The sequence below is a fragment of the Muntiacus reevesi genome, chromosome 17 (genome assembly GCF_963930625.1).
Source record: "Muntiacus reevesi chromosome 17, mMunRee1.1, whole genome shotgun sequence".
Lineage (NCBI taxonomy): Eukaryota > Metazoa > Chordata > Mammalia > Artiodactyla > Cervidae > Muntiacus > Muntiacus reevesi.
Window position 1 is genome coordinate 53,281,993 of NC_089265.1, and position 18,000 is coordinate 53,299,992.

At 41.3% G+C, this 18,000-nt stretch overlaps 1 pseudogene; it reads right to left on the bottom strand.

Annotated features, from left to right (window-relative positions):
* Positions 1 to 7,037: 7,037 nt before the first annotated feature.
* Positions 7,038 to 7,296, bottom strand: LOC136148351 (ATP synthase subunit f, mitochondrial pseudogene; annotated as a pseudogene).
* Positions 7,297 to 18,000: the final 10,704 nt, after the last annotated feature.

Sequence of the window (18,000 nt, forward strand, 5' to 3'; positions counted from 1 at the left end):
GCCATATCTTAGTGGCTGTAAATAACTATTATAAGTAATTCATGCTGTAAGTATGAACATTGGGGTTATGTGTGCAGTCGCTCAGTCATGTCCAGCTCTTTGCAGCCCCATGGACTGTAGCTCACCATACTCCTCTGTCCATGGAATTTCCCAGGCAAGAATACTGGAGTGGGTTGCCATTTCCTCCTCCAGGGGATTTTTCTGACCCAGGGATTGAACCCATGTCTCTTGCGTCTCCTGCCCTGGCAGGTAGATTTTTTACCACCACGCCATCTGGGAAGCCCATATTGGAGTATAATTGAATTACAATCCACAACATATTTTTGAAAAAACTCATATACAACTTAATATAAAAGCAAACAACTCAATTTTTAAAATGGGGCAAGGCTCTGCATAGACATTTTTCCAAAGAAGACATACAAATAGTCAACAGGTACAAGAAAGTGTGATATCATTAATCATCAGGGAAATGCAAATCATAACTACACTAAATTATTACCTCACACCTGTAAGAAAGGCTATTACCAAAAAGACAAGAAATAACAAGTTTTTCCAAGGACATGGAGAAGAGGGAACCCTTATGTACTACTGGAAGGAATGCAAATTAGTAAATCTACTATGGAAAACAGCATGGAGGTTCTTCAAGAAAATAAAACTAGAACAACCATAGAAGTTTCTAGTTTTACTTTTTGGTGTTTGCCCAAAGGAAACAAAGTAACTATCTTGAAAACATAACTGCCCCCCAGTGTTCAACGCAGACTTATTTACAAAAGCCAAGACATGGACAGGACAAGAATTTATCAAGAGATGAATGAATTTTCAAAAAATGTGGCAAACATACAGAATAGAATATTATTAAATCATATAAATAAGGAAATCCTGCCATTTGTGACAACATGGATGGTCTTGAGAGCATTAGACTAAGTCAAGTCAGACAGAGAAAGACAAACACCAGTACTATATGATCTCACTTATAAGTGAAATCCAAAAAAAAAAAAAAAAAAAAAAAAATCCCCAAGACAGAGAACAGATTCATGGTTACCAGAGGCAGTGGGTGTAAAGGACTTGTTGTTTTTCAGTTGCTCACTGGTGTCCGATCTTGTGACCCCATGGACTGCAGCAAGCCAGGCTTCCCTGTCCTTCACCATCTCCTGGGGCTTGCTCAAACTTATGTTCATTGAGTCAGTGGTACACGTGTTTGGCACACATGTATGCCATTTGACCATGTTTTCCTCTGTTGTCCCCTTCTCCTCCCACCTTCAACCTTTCCCAGCATCAGGGTCTTTTCTAATGAGTCAGTTCTTCATAATAGGTGACCAAAGTATTGGAGTGTCAGCTTCAGCAGCATCAGTCCTTCCAATGAATATTTGGGATTGATTTCCTTTATGATTGACTGATTTGATCTCCTTACAGTATGAGGGACTCTCAAGAGTCTTCTCCAACACCACAGTTCAAAATCATTGATTCTTTGGCACTCGGCCTTCATGATGGTCCAACTCTCACATCCATACATGACTACTAGAAAAACCATAGCTTTAACTAGATGGACTTTTGTCAGCAAAGAAGTGTCTCTGCTTTTTAACATGCTGTCCAGGTATGTCATAGCTTTGCTTCCAAGAAGCAAGTGTCTTTTAATTTCATGGCTGCAATCACCATCTGCAGTGACTTTGGAGCCAAGTCTGCCACTGTTTGCATTGTTTCCCCTATCTGTCATGAAGTGATGGGACCAGATGCCATGATCTCAGTTTTCTGAATGTTGAGCTTTAAGCCAGCTTTTTCACTTTCCTCTTTCACCTTCAAGAGGCTCTTTAGTCCCTCTTCACCTTCTGCCGTAAGGGTGGTGTCATCTGCATATCTGAGGTTATTGATATATCTACCTGCAATCTTGATTCCAGCTTGTGCTTCATCCAGCCTGGCATTTTGCATGCTGTATTCTTCATATAAGTTAAATAAGCAGGGTGACAATATACAGCCTTGATGCACTCCTTTCTGATTTTTGACCCAGTCCATTGTTCCATATCTGGTTCTAACTGTTGCTTCTTGACCTTCAAACAAGTTTCTCAGGAGGTAGGGAAGGTGGTCTGGTTTTCCCATTTTTTCAAAACTTTCCACAGTTTATTGTGATCTACACAGTCAAAGGCTTTGGCATAGTCAATAAAGAAGAAATAGATATTTTTATGGAACTCTCTTGCTTTTCCAATGATCTAGTGAATGTTGGCAATTTGATCTCTGGTTCCTCTACCTTTTCTAAATCCAGCTTGAACATCAGGAAGCTCATGGTTCATGTACTGTTGAAGCCTAGCTTGGAGAATTTTGAGCATTACTTTGTTAGTGTGTGAGATGAGTGCAATTGTGTGGTAGTTTGAGCATTCTCTGGCATTGCCTTTCTTTGGGATTAGAATTAAAACACCTTTTTCAGTCCTGTGGCCACTGCTGAGTTTTCCAAATTTGCTGGCATATTGAGTGCAACACTTTCACAGCATCGTCTTTCAGGATTTGAAATAGCTCAACTGGAATTCCATCACCTCCACTAGCTTTGTTCATAGTGATGCTTCCCCTAGGCCCACTTGACTTCCCATTCCAGGATGTCTGGCTCTAGGTGAATGATCACACCATCGTGATTATCTGCATCATGAAGAACTTTTTTGTACAGTTCTTCTGTGTATGCTTGCTACCTCTTCTTAATATATTCTGCATCTGTTAGGTCCATACCTGTCCTTTATTGAGCCCATCTTTGCATGAAATGTTCCCTTGGTATCACTAATTTTCTTGAAGAGATCTCTAGTCTTTCACATTCTATTGTTTTCCTCTATTTCTTTGCACTGATCACTGAGGAAGGCTTTCTTGTCTCTCCTTGCTATTCTCTGGAACTCTGCATTCAAATGGGTATATCTTTTCTTTTCTCCTATGTTTTTTGCTTCTCTTCTTTTCACAGTTATTTGTAAGGCCTCCTCAGACAGCCATTTTGCTTTTTTGCATTTCTTTTTCTTGGGGATGGTCTTGATCCCTGTCTCCTGTACAATGTGTCCAGAGTAGAGGATCTCATTAATGGGACATATGTGTCAAAAAATTTTTCACATTGGAGTCGGTTTTGAAGGATGAATAGAAGTTTGCCAAAGGGAGAGGAATGGGGCTTCCAGGTAGGAGAAGCAGGGACAAGACATGTTATAACAGGGCAGGGATCTGGGAGCCACACTATGCCAGGTGCCTTCCTGGTTATTTTATTCAATGCTCACAAACACTATGAAAAAAGTGCTGTTAATTTGGGGGGAGGAAATGATTTTATCTTCTTCATAAAATTGCTAAATGCTTTTCTAAAGAATTCAAGCTAGATAGCAAAATGTTGCAAAAATTGGGGTGGGGTGGGGTAATCATATCAAATTCTAGTACCCCAAATGCCCAAAATTAATATTAGCTACATCATCATATTAGGCATATATATGGAAAAAGACTCTTGGAGGGCACAAACAGAATCTTGTGCACCAGGACCCAGGAGGAAGGAGCAGTGAACCCACAAGAGACTGACCCAGATTTGCCCGGGAGTGTCCAGGAGTCTCCAGCGGAAGTCTGGGTCAGTGGTGGCCTGCTGCAGAGTCGGGGGCACTGACTGTAGCAGTACATGCATGGGACCTTTTGAAGGAGGTTGCCATTATCTTCATTGCCTCCACCATAGTGTGGCCTCAGGTAAAGAGCAGGGAGGAAATACAGCTCCACCCATCAACAGAAATTTGGATTAAAGATTTACTGAGCATGCATCCCTCCCCCCAATCAGAACAAGACCTAGTTTCCCCTCAGTCAGTTTCTCTCATCAGGAAGCTTCTATAAGTCCCTTACCTTCCCCATCAGAGGGCAGACAGACTGAAAACCACAATCACAGAAAACTAACCAATCTGATCACATGGACCACAGCCTTGTCTAACTCAATGAAACTATGAGCCATGCCGTGTAGGACCACCCAAGACAGACGGGTCATGGGGGAGAGTTCTGACAAAATGTGGTCCCCTGGAGAAGGGAATGGCAAACCACTTCAGTATTATTGCCTTGAGAACCCCATGAACAGTATGAAAAGGCAAAAAGATAGGACACCGAAAGAAGAACTCCCCAGGTTGGTAGGTGCCCAATATGCTACTAGAGATCAGTGGAGAAATAACTCCAGAAAGAATGAAGAGATGCTGCTGCTGCTGCTGCTGCTAAGTTGCTTCAGTCGTGTCCAACTCTGGGCGACCCCATAGACGGCAGCTTGTCAGGCTTCACCATCCCTGGGATTCTCCAGGCAAGAACACTGGAGTGGGTTGCCATTTCCTTCTCCAATGCATGAGAGTGAAAAGTGAAAGTGAAGTCGCTCAGTCATGTCTGACTCTTAGCGACCTCATGGACTGCAGCCTACCAGGCTCCTCTTTCCATGGATTTTCCAGGCAAGAGTACTGGAGTGGGGTGCCATTGCCTTCTCCGAATGAAGAGATGGAGCCAAAGCAAAAACAACACCCAGTTGTGGATGGGACTGGTGATGGAAGCAAGGTCCAATGCTGTAAAGAGCAATAGTGCATAGGAACCTGGAATGTTAGGTCCATGAATCAAGGCAGATTGGAAGTGGTCAAACAGGAGATGGCAAGAGTGAACGTTGACATTCTAGGAATCAGCGACTAAAATGGACTGGAATGGGTGAATTTAACTCAGATGACCATTATATCTAGTACTGTGGGCAAGAATTCCTTAGAAGAAATGGAGTAGCCATCATAGTCAACAAAAGAGTATGAAATGCAGTACTTGGATGCAGTCTCAAAAATGATAGAATGATCTCTGTTCATTTCCAAGGCAAACCATTCAATATCACGGTAATCCAAATCTATTCCCCGACCAGTAATGCTGAAGAAGCTGAAGTTGAATGGTTCTATGAAGACCTACAAGACCTTCTAGAACTAACACTCAAAAAAGATGCCCTTACACACCGAGGAAACCAGATCTGAAAGAGACACGTGCACCCCAATGTTCATCACAGCACTCTTTATAATAGCCAGGACATGGAAGCAGCCTAGATGCCCATCAGCAGATGAATGGATAAGGAATCTGTGGTACATATACACCATGGAATATTACTCAGCCGTTAAAAAGAATTCATTTGAATCAGTTCTAATGAGATGGATGAAACTGGAGCCCATTATACAGAGTGAAGTAAGCCAGAAAGATAAAGAACATTACAGCTTACTAACACATATATATGGAATTTAGAAAGATGGTAATGATAACCCAATATGCAAAACAGAAAAAGAGACACAGAAGTACAGAACAGATTTTTGAACTCTGTGGGAGAATGTGAGGGTGGGATGTTTTGAAAGAACAGCATGTATATTATCTGTGGTGAAACAGATCACTAGCCCAGGTTGGATGCATGAGACAAGTGCTCGGGCCTGGTGGGCTGGGAGGACCCAGAGGAATCGGGTGGAGAGGGAGGTGGGAGGGGGGATCGGGATGGGGAATGCGTGTAACTCTATGGCTGATTCATGTCAATGTATGACAAAACCCACTGAAATGTTGTGAAATAATTAGCCTCCAACTAATAAAAAAAATTAAAAAATAAAGTAAAAAATAAAAAACTTTATTGAAGTATAAAAAAAAAAAAAGATGCCGTTTTCATTATAGAGGACTGGAATACAAAAATATAAAGTCAAGAATTTACCTGGAGTAACAGGCAAATTTGGCCTTGGAGTACAGAATGAAGCAGGGCAAAGGCTATCAGAATTTTGCCAAGAGAACACAATGGACATAGCAAACACACTCTTCCAACAACACAAGAGAAGACTCTACACATGGACATCACCTGATGGTCAACACTGAAATCAGATTGATTATAATCATTTTAGCCAAAGATGGAGAAGCTCTATACAGTCAGTGAAAAAAGAAAACAAGACTGGGAGCTGATTGTGGCTCAGATCAAAAACTCCTTGTTGCCAAATTCAGACTTAAATTGAACAAAGTAGGGAAAATCACTAGACCATTCAGGTATGACCTAAATTAAATCCCTTACAGTGGAAGTGAGAAATAGATTTAAGGGACGAGATCTGATAGACAGAGTGCCTGATGAACTATGGACAGAGGTTTGTGACATTGTACAGGAGAGAGAGATGAAGACCATTCTGTCATGGTTACCTGGGTCATTATGACCTCTTTTGTATAGGTCTTTTATGTATTCTTGCCGCCTCTTTTTAATATCTTCTGCTTCTGTTAGGTCCATACCATTTCTGTCCTTTATTGTGCCCATCTTTGCATGAAATGGTGCCTTGTTATGTCTAATTTTCTTGAAGAGATCTCTAATCTTTCCCACTCTACTATTTTCCTCTATATTTGCAATGATCACTTAGGATCAATGCAAGTGATTGATCACTTTCTCAGGATCACTTTCTTATCTCTCCTTGCTATTCTTTGGAACTCCTCATTCAGAGTTATAAAAGGATATATCTTTCCTTTTCTCCTTTGCCTTTCACATCTTTTCTCAGTTATTACATATGAGTAGGCCTCCTCAGATAACCATTTTGCCTTTTTGCATTTCTTTTTCTTAGGAATGGCTTTGATCACTGCCTCCTATACAATGTTGCAACCCCACCCCCACCCCCACCCCATACTTCTTCAGGCACTCTGTCTACCAGATCTAATCCCTTGAATCTATTTGTCACTTCCACTGTATAATCATAAGGGATTTGATTTAGGTCATACCTGATTGGCCTAGTGGTTTTCTCTATTTCTTCCATTTAAGTCTGAATTTTGCAATAAGGAGTTCATAAATTTTGCAAGAAGGGTGAAAAGGATGAAGGTCTTCAAAAGCTACAAATTTCCAGTTATAAAATAGATAACTCATGGGGATGTAATTATACAGAATTGATGATTATATTTAGTAATACTTGACTTGAAATTTGCTATAAGAGATTTTTTTTAAACCAGTCATCTTTTATTGGATGTTAATTCTCCATTAGGGTATGAAAGGACTCAGGAGTGTCTGGCAAAGTTCCTGTTCAGGAATGCAGAGCGTGCCCACTTCTGTGCTACTTGCTTGGTTGCTCCTGTTTAAGTTCCTTGTAAGAATGGCAACGGTTGAAAAGTACATAAGCTGCCAGCACCATAGAAAGCCCAGCGACATTCCCTTTTTTCATGCTGAGATACTTGTAATACTGGTAATAGCCTTTTTGAAACACTCTACCAATGCCTTTAGGGATGAAATCCTGCATTAGTACCCAGATTGGCAGCTCTCTTAATTTGACATCCAGGAGTTTTCTTCTCTTTCAGAGGTAAAACTGACTCCATCTTGGGGTCCTGGCTGTCTGCTCCAGTATGAACTCTCCTATGTTGAGCAAGGTTTGAGGCACGACAAAAGGCCTTCCCATATTTTTCAGAGAGTTTCTCACCACTATGAGTTATCTGATGCAGAAAAAGTGATGACTGCTTCCCAGATACAAACATTTTTCTATGGTTGATTACAACCAATTTTACAACTTGAATCCAAATTGTCCCTTGTGGGCTCGGGTTACCGCTGCACAACTGTTTCCATGGCAACCTATTATTTTCTTGCCATGATGGATGCCACTCACAAGCTACTGGCATCAAGGAGCAGGGAAAAAGGTGGTGGAAGTCACCTGCTCCATTGTTCCATTTTTTTACTTTCTTTGGATATATACCCAGGAGTAGAATTGCTGCATCATAAGACAATTCTGTTTTTAGTGTTTGAGGAACTTTCATACTGTTTTCCATAGAGGCATCACCAGTTTGCATTCCCAGAAACAGTGTGCATGTGTTCCTTTTTCTCTATATCTCACCAACATTTGTCATGTGTGACCTTTTTGATACTAGCCATTCTGATAGGTGTGACATGATATTTCACTGTGATTTTGATTTGCATTTCTCTGATGATTAGCAATATTGAGCATATAAGCATGTTTCTGTTGGCAGCTTGCATGTCTTCTTTGGAAAAAATGTCTATCCAGGTCTTCAGCCCATGTTCTTAATCAAATTGCTTAGTTTTTGATATTGAGTTATAGGAGCTGTTCTATATTTTGGATATTAACCCCTACCTATCTCATCACTTGCAAATATTTTCTCCCACTCAGTAGGTTGCCTTTTCATTTTGTCAGTAGTTTCCTCTGCTGTGCAAAAGTTTTTGAGTTTAATTAGGTTTATTTTTGCTTTTATTTATATGCCTCAGGAAACAGATCCAAAAAAAATACATTGCTACAATTTATGTCAGAGAATGTTCTGTTTGAGTTCTCTTCTAGGAGTTTTATGGTTTCAGGTCTTATATTTAGGTTGTTAATCTATTTCGAGTTTATTTTTATGTATGATGTGAGGAAAGGTTCTAATCACATTATTTTACATGTAGCTGTCCTGTTTCAGCTGTCCTGAAAGTTATGACCAACATAGACAGCATATTAAAAAGCAGAGACATTACTTTGCCAACAAAGGTCCATCTAGTCAAGGCTATGGTTTTTCCAGTAGTCATGTATGGATGTGAGAGTTGGACTATAAAGAAAGCTGAACACCAAAGAATTGATGCTTTTGAACTGTGGTGTTGGAGAAAACTCTTGAGAGTCCCTTGGACTGCAAGGAGATCCAACCAGTCCATCCTAAAGGAGATCAGTCCTATGGAAGGACTGATGTTGAAGCTGAAACTGCAATACTTTGGCCACCTGATGTGAAGAGTTGACTCATTGGAAAAGACCCTGATGCTGGGAAAGATTGAGGGCAGGAGAAGGGGACGACAGAGGATGAGATGGTAGGATGGCATCACTGACTCGATGGACATGGGTTTGGGTAGACTCCGGGAGTTGGTGATGGACAGGTAGGCCTGGCATGCTGCAGTTCATGGGGTCGCAAAAAGTCGGACATGACTGAGTGACTGAACTGAACAGAACTGCCCTGGTTTCACAGCACCACTTATTGAAGAGATTATTTTTCTCCATTGTATTCTCTTGCCACCTTTGTTGTAGAGTAATTGACCATAAATGCATGGGTTTCTCTCTGAGTCTTCTATTCTCTTCCATTAATCTATGTATCTGTTTTCGTGCCAGAATCAAACTGTTTTGATTATTGTGGCTTTGCAGTATAGTCAAGGAGCATGATACCTCCAACTTTCTTCCTTTTTTTTCAGGATTGGAAATTTGAGACTTTTGTGGGTCCACATAAAATATAGGCTTATTTGCTCTACTTTTGTGAAAAAATATCATGGGTTTTTTGATAGGGATTGCATTAAATCTGTAGATTGCTTTGGGTAGAACAAATATTTAAAAAATATTAATCCTTCAATTCCAAGAACATAGGTTATTTTCCCATTTCCTTGTATCTGATAGCCATTTACTTGGGTAATAGCCTACTTAGAAAAGGGGAATATTCAGCTCTTTCAAGGCCTGGTAGATATACGGTTCAAATTCAATCTAACACCATGAGATAAAAGGTTCTATCTTGGCACTCTCTCCATTAAATCAGGGGTAGAAGAGGTTCAGATAATAAAGGTAATCAACAGAATTTTGACCCAGGTTCATCTTATAGGGGGGATGCTGTCTGTATGAACCCACTTGATTGTCATTTCCCTGATCTCCAAATGTATAAATCAAATAAATATATTTAGCAGTTGGCAGAAACTTCTCATTGTCTCTTTAACCTACAAGAGTGGTTAGTAGTAGGAAAGCCAAGTCATAGTCCCTGAAACTGTCCCTTCCTACTCAGAAATTAGAGTAACAAAAACAATTATCACGTCACAGCACAATAACAAAATCAATGCTACACTCAAAGACTTAAAACATACAGGAGTGATATGCCCCACCATATTTTCATTTCATTTATCAGTCTGGCCCCTACAAAATCTGTTGGTTCCACTGTACCAAATGTGATATCTTTATTAGAGAAAATTAACACAGCCTCCAGTATGTAGATACTGAACCAGCACACCATAACCACAAAAAATAAAATGAGAGCAGTGTACATTCATGTGGGCTATATACTATCATACCCTCATGTTATTTTCTCATGTTCTCTGTCATTTGATAGATTGATGGGACCTGGACTGTGGAAGAAAGAGAGATGAGTAACTCAAAGGTTACTCATCTAACAAGTGGTTAAAACTTGCGTTTATACGGGATCTTAACAAAACGGCAATAGCTTTGTGTTTTGTTTTGTTTTTTTTTTTATTTTAGACAAGTGACAGGACAAGGGTAAAGGACTGAGTTTCTAGGGCCAGCATGCTTTGGGAAGGCAAATGTGTGGGGAATGAATGTGTACTAAAGGCTAGTTGCATATTTTGGAGAGTCCTACGTACCACCCCTGGTGGTGGAGGCCTAACATTTCCTCTGGTGACTAACTTCTGTTTTTCTTGATAAAGGGGAAGGGGATACCTTTATAAATTTATGCCCTGCTTTTAGGCAAGTACTGGAATGGCAGAGAGCTTTTCTTATATTTGCCTCTTCTCAATTGCCTTCAGGTCAAAATAATCCCGTGATGAAGGGGTGTATTTTGAGATGGCATATTCTGCTTTCAACTGTCTGGATACTTTTTGGAAATTAATATTGTATTAATTGAAACTGATGATCAAAAAAGCAAATGCTATGAATGCCTTGGAAAGATACATGTAATCCAGAAAGTGGGGAAATGTCTCACATTTCCTACCACGAAGAATGAAACCCAACCCTTGATGGGGTTCTTTGGGTTTTGTGGGCTACTTTGCATTTAAGAATACTGAAACTACTGATTTACCATGTTTGGTTTGAAAGCTGTTAGCTTGATTGAGCCCCCCAAAGAGAAATTCTCTAAAACAATTCAGGTTGTGGTTTCTAGAAGTGCTGACATTTGATTTCTGTGACTCAGCAGATTCCATAAGACTAGACAGATCAGTGGTAGAGAAAGATGTATGGAAACTTTGGCAGGCCCAATAGGCTAGTTACAATAGAAATGCCTATGATTTGGAAGCAAAGTCATGCCACATGTAGTTAAAAAAAAAAAACCACTATATATGATTCAAAAAAATAGTTCTTGGAATGCTGCTACTGGGTCCTTTTAGAAACTGCATGACTGACCTTGAGAATTAAGTGTCTTTATGGTCAGAACTACTTATCATGAACTGGATACTTTCAGATCCACCATATCACAATTTGGGGCAGTTTCAGGAGCAATCCATTATGTCATAGGTGTGGCATATCCAGAATCAGGCACAAGCTGATCCAAAGGGCACATATAAGGTGCATGAGCAGATTACTCATAGCCCATGTTTCTCTGGGGCCTTTTCCTCAGCTCCCACTTTGACCACATAGCATTTTTTATGACTAAATGATGGGAGAGGAAATACACAAAGCTTGAATCACAGATGAGTCGATTAGCAAGTGAATGCAAGCAAAAAAAATGAACTGTCACTGTATCACGTCCTCAGGAAGAGCACTGAAAAAATATCAAGAGAAAAGCTTCCCACTGGGCAGAGCTTTGGACACTACAAGGGATGATACACTTGGAATATAGAGAGTAGACAAAGATTAAAATTATACATGGACTCATGAGGCAGCAGAAATAGCTTATCTGTTTGGTCAGTCAGTTCAGTTCAGTTCAGTCGCTCAGTCATGTCTGACTCTTTGTGACCCCATGGAGTGCAGCACACCAGGCCTCCCTGTCCCAGCACCAACTCCCAGAGTTTACTCAAACTCATGTCTGTTGAATTGGTGATGCCATCCAACCATCTCATCCTCTGTCGTCCCCCTCTCCCCTCTCCTTCAATCTTTCCCAGCATCAGGGTCTTTTCCAATGAGTCAGCTCTTCAAATCAGGTGGCCAAAGTAGTGGAGTTTCACCTTCAACATCAGTCCTTCCAAAGAATATTCAAGACTGATCTCCTTTAGGATGGACTGGTTGGGTCTCCTTGCAGTCCAAGGGACTCTCAAGAGTCTTCTCCAACACCACAGTTCAAAAGCATCAATTCTTCTGTGCTCAGGCCTCTTTATAGTCCAGCTCTCACATCCATACATGACTACTGGAGAAACCATAGCCTTGACTAGACAGATCTTCGTTGGTCTGTTTGGTAAATGACTTACAAAAAAAACTAGACTAGAAAACAAGGAGGTCTGGGGGACTAGCAGGTGAATGGATCTTTGAAAGTGAGCACAAAGTATGAGCATCTTTGAATCACACATTAATGCTGAGCGGACAGCACCTACTATAGAAGAGGCATTAAAGTATCCATCAAACAGGATGACTCAGCTAGTCTTCTAACCTTTGTCCTTCATCACCCACTATCCTTCATACTCATTTGGTAAAGAATCTACCTGTAATGCAGGGGACCCAGGTTTGATCACTGGGTCAGGAAGATCCCCTGGAGAAGGAAATGGCTATCCACTCCAGTAATCTTGCCTGGAGAATTCCATGGACAGAGGAGCCTGGTGGGCTACAGTCCATGGGATCACAAAGAGTCAGATATGACTTAGTGACTAATCCACCACCACCCACTATCAGCGTTTCTTGCATAATGGACTCATAAAGAGCTCTGTGGTTGCAGAGAGAGAGAGAGGATATTCATAAGTCAGACAACAGGATATGTCTCTCACTAATGTTAGTATTAGCTCCTGCCCATCTGAACGCCTTGCCCAACAACAAACGGAAACAAAACTAAGACTTCAGAAGACTACTCCTCCTCAAGAAAACCAAACAGCCACCTTCAGCAAGTTGACGTTATGGGACTTCTTAACCTCTGGTAGTAGCAGCCATTCATCATTGGCCAGAAGCAGCATATATTCCAAGTGTGGGCTTGCCTTTCCCATCCACACACTTAGCTAGCACCACTACCCAAAGGCTGACAGTGTCTGAGCTACCAACACAGACAAATGTGTCAGATAAACACATTTCACCTAAGAATGTTCAGCAGCAGACACAATGGTTTATTCCACTAACCCTTTTCTTATAGGCTTTCTCCCAAGTATGGCCAGCCAAAATCGTAAACAAGTTGTGTTCACCAGGCATGAACTTAATATAGACAGTAAGTGAAAAAAATGCAAAGAATTGATAGTAATGAATACTTGTGGTTTCCCATCCAGACACCCTCTATTAAGCAGCATGCATGTGAATTTTGGATGATGGCAATTCATGGCTGCCCTCATCTCCCAAGAATCATCTTTGTCCAAACAGGAGGGTCTAAACACTGGTGTGACTAAAGATGTGGATAGGACATCCCTAAATTATACCAATAGCATAAACATTTGGCAGACATACATGATTCTTCAAAATATTTGTATGATTATGTTTTACAATGATTGTTGGTAAAGATTAATTCATCAGAAATATATGTATACATCATCAAGTTCTCATAACTTCAGGGAAATGACACATCTCAGAGACTGTACTTTTCCCTCTATTTTATAAGTGTCTATACACACCTAAGTAGCCACACACTTTCTTTTAGTCTTTTAATAAATGGCAACATTCTTATCTTCTCTCCTTTGTTAAGTGATACATTGTTGCCACCTGACACTACATTTCCAGATAATACCAACCTATAAAAAATTATAAAAAGAAAAACAAGTATCAATGGTGGAGTGAAATCCATGTTTTCCATGGGAAAACATGCTTTTGAGAATTGTAAACAGTATACCACATCAGAGGGCTCATCAGAACATGAGAACTGGGTAAAGTGTTTAACGCTAGGCATTAATAGCTTTTATGTCAAATAAAATCTTCCCATGGAAGATTCTGCAGTGACAGAATATTCTGATTAAAGATGACTAGAAGACATGAAAGAAAAAATCAATAGTGCTTATAAAATCTGGTTAGATTCAGCAGCACACACATTAAGGAGTCAGTAAGGGAGAAGCTGAGCCAGTAAAACAAAATACCAGGGCTTAAAATAAATACGCCTATTTCCTTCTCAGGTAAGTTACTTCTATAAGAAAGTTAGGAAGCTGTAGTGTTCCTCCTGAATGATTACCACGGCACTTTGTAAATATTCTACTGCTCTGATTTGGGCACATCTCAATGTCCATCTGTCTGCAGGACAGATAATGTAATCCCTAATTAATGCTGATTGCAAAATAGCTGCACAAGAAACATTCTGAGCAATTGCAGAGAGAACTGACTCAGCACCTGTGGCTTTGGTTTATCTGAAGAAGGCTAGTGATAGGTGTGTGCATGCACATGCACATGCACACACACACACACACACACACACACACACACACACTTTATCAGCAGCCAAGGAGAACAATTAGGGTGGGCCTAGTGGGAAACCAACCGCATTAAACATGTTTCTTCCTGACAGCACCTGAGCCCCAGTCGAATTCTCATCGCCCTCCCTCCCTTTGCTCCCTCCCACCCTCCTTGCTCTCTCTTTCTCAGACACAGACACACTCACACTTACAGTTTTATAATTTGATGTTCTGCATTTAAAAGACTGCATCAATGTCTGAGTGGAATCTCTTCTGCTATACTCTGCTTTTGACTTCTGTGAATCCATCTTGTGCCCGTAAACCTAACCCAATGGTAGTGACCCAAAGTTTCCAACAATAAGACTCTCTATGCTGAATCCTTTGTAGTCAGTTTTCTTATAACTTAAGACCCATAATGGTTCTCTGGTAAAGCAAGGTAGTTAAGGAAAAGAGAAGTAACTCTAAGGAATTTTGTAGTGCAAAGTCAGGCTGCTTTATATGTCATTTTGTTGAGAAAAGTGGGAAACCAGGGAGTGTAAGACAGAGAAATGGCTAGTGGAGGCCTTGGCTAAAAAAGAGGTCTGGTCTGGTGTACACAGAGAAGAGAGGAGGCTGATATGTGATAAAAGCATCCCATGCCCCGTGCTGGTCGCTGAACAACTTGTAGGTTTTAATTTTCATGTTTTCGAGAGGACATTGCAGCCCAGAGAGGTTGAGTGACTTGTCCAAAACGTGCGGCTAGGAAATGGCATGTCCCTGGTTTGGCCCCAGAACTCTCTCTTCTTATGCATCCTGTTTCATAAGGAGAAGTCTCACAGGGAGGAAATGCAACATAGCGCACACCAGCAGTTCCACCAGATAATTAAGACAAGACAAAGAAGTGCAAATGAACCTATTCCCTACAACCCTCTGCCACCGGGAGGCTGGGTTGTGGGCCTGGAGGGAAAGCATGGGTGATGGGACACGCTTGCTCTGTGCTTTGGCTGCCAAAGGAAAGACCCCTGTGAAGAAAAGACTATTAACAGTCTCAGCTCCATTAAATTTAAAGCAGCTGCTAACAGTAGGGGCCTTTACATTGTCAATTATATGAATTTTCCTATTACTATGTCATACCAAAGAGCAATTATAGTACATTCATCAAACCCTGCTTTCGCCTCTCTGGTTCTGTCCATTAATACCGCAGTGGCAGGCTTTAGAAATCCTGGAAGACACATCTGACTTGCAGACTTTAATTGTTTCAAGGATTTGTGGTCAGAAACAACACTAGGTGAATAGTAGGGGGTCAATTACACAATTAGACAGTGATAGGCAGAGAGCAGGTGAACTCACTCAACACACCAAATATTTATACATCAGTTCACTTCACAAAGTGCTTTGACACCCACTATTTCACTTCAAGTTTTCGTCTGTCCCATTAACCAGTCTGGGAGGTATTTAATCATTCTGCCTCTCCTATAGTTGAAGAAATGAAGACCAGAAGTTCTCTGCTGGTACAGACTGAACCAGAGCCTGAGGGAAGAGTCCCAGGCTGTTCCAGCCCCACTGAGGAAGCAGGGCAGCAGCCAAGGACCAGTCTTATCTCCTTGTGCACCATTTTGAAAGAAAGGAGTAAAATGAGAAAAAGGATCCTGTGAGACAAAAGAAGTGAGAAGAGGAAGAAGGGAAAACAGGCCAGGAGTGTGGCATACTTTGAGCTTGCTGAAATTATGGACGATGGCTCCTAGTTGAACTAGCAGTAAATTATTCTCCCTCTTGGCTGATGGTGGGCTATGCCATAGCCCCACAAAGATAGAGACAAACTTCCAGAAAATGAAGGACTGAGGAGAAGGGAAGTGAATTAATTCTCTCTAAAGGTCTGTCTGGTTAAGGCTATGGTTTTTCCAGTGGTCATATATGGATGTGAGAGTTGGACTGTGAAGAAAGCTGAGCGCCGAAAAATTGATGCTTTTGAACTGTGGTGTTGGAGAAGACTCTTGAGAGTCCCTTGGACTGCAAGGAGATCCAACCAGTCCATCCTGAAGGAGATCAGTCCTGGGTGTTCATTGGAAGGACTGATGCTGAAGCTGAAACTCCAGTACTTTGGCCACCTCATGAGAAGAGTTGACTCATTGGAAAAGACCCTGATGCTGGGAGGGATTGGGGGCAGGAGGAGAAGGGGACGACAGAGGATGAGATGGCTGGATGGCATCACCGACTCACTGGGCATGAGTTTGAGTAAACTCCAGGAGTTGGTGATGGACAGGGAGGCCTGGCGTGCTGCAATACATGGGGTCACAAAGAGTCGTACACAACTGAGCGACTGAACTGAGTAAGACCTGACTTCAGAACAAGTCTGCCTACTCCCAAAAGGCAGGTCTCCCATGGCCTCAACAATATCAGTTTTAAAATCACAAGAGAAACTATCTCTGCCCAAGATGGTCCCTTTCAGTTCTGTGCCATGAAATATTCATTGACCACCTACTCCAAATTCCTTTCTATACCCTGTAGATCCTGAAATGATTAGAAATGTTTTCCTGTCCTATGTAAATCTGACGTTCCTGGAAGTGACCAAATCATTGGTTGATGATTCAGTATGGCATTTTAAATGACAGAGGTGAGTTCAGGTTGCTATGGGATCGTAAAAGAGGAAGAGCTCCCACACAAGCCTGGAGGTGATGTCTCAGAGCTGTCTCACATGATAGGTAAGGGTTGATCGAGTCTTTTTTTTTTTTTTTTTTTTTTAAGATATAGTAAGTTTTTTCCAACAGAAAGAAATAGCTTCAGATACAGATTCTGGTCTACCAGTTGGCAAGGACATAGGGGTACTAGCCACTTTCAGTGAACGAACATTTCTGATCTTACCCCATATACCTCAAGCAATAGGATGTGATGTCAGGAGACCCACAATAGAGAATATTTACCCATAGAACCGGACTCAGGCCCAGTCTTCTTCACTTCACCTTGTCATTTTCTCCCCAGACTCTGCAGTTGCCCTGGTCTCCCTGCTGCCACTTCAGGTCCCTCGAGACACACGGACCCTTGACTGCATGGAATGAGGTGTTAGGAAATCCAGCATTCTCTTAGTTCAAGCAGGATAACCACGCTCAAGGAACGAAGGGTAAAAAGAAATTCTTAAGTCATTTTCTAAAACAATCACCTACATTAGGTTTACAAAACCAGTTCATCAGGTAATCTATTGTTACACAACAACTACTTGAAAACGTAAAGTAACCCCAAATGACTTAAAATCACCACTACATTTGTTCACAGGTTTATGGGTCAGGAATTCACAACGAACTTGGCTGGGCAGGTGGTCTCTGATCCAAGTAACAGTAGCTGGAGTGGCTGGCCCTGGAGGAGCCACTTTCAAAATGACCTCTTTACTATCTGTTGGGAGCTTCAGGCTATCTCCCTCCGTCTCCCTCTCTCTTGTCTCTCTTCTTTCTCCTCCCTCTCCCTTCCTTACTCTCTCTATCCCTTCTTCTTCTCTCTCTACATGGTCTTTATTGTAAGCAGCTCCTTTGCCCCTTTTCTGGTGTTCACCCCAATTCTCCTCAGACCTTAATCATAAAGATGAAATAAATCACTAGGTAACATTTAATCTAGTTTCTGATTTCTGCTTTACTGAATATACACAATGCCTTACCTAACCTGTTGATTCCTTTCCCCGATTAGGAGGAGTAAGAATGAGCAATTAAGTAAAGAATGGCTGACTCTATCCCAAGCTTCCCCCTAGTAAATCTGCAGGCAGACCATGCGGGCAAGAGAATACCCAATCTCAGGTGGGCCAGGTAAGCAGCAGAGCACCCCGTGGAAGATCCGAAGTCAGCAGGTCTGCATGCAATGCACAAATGATGCAGAACTGATCT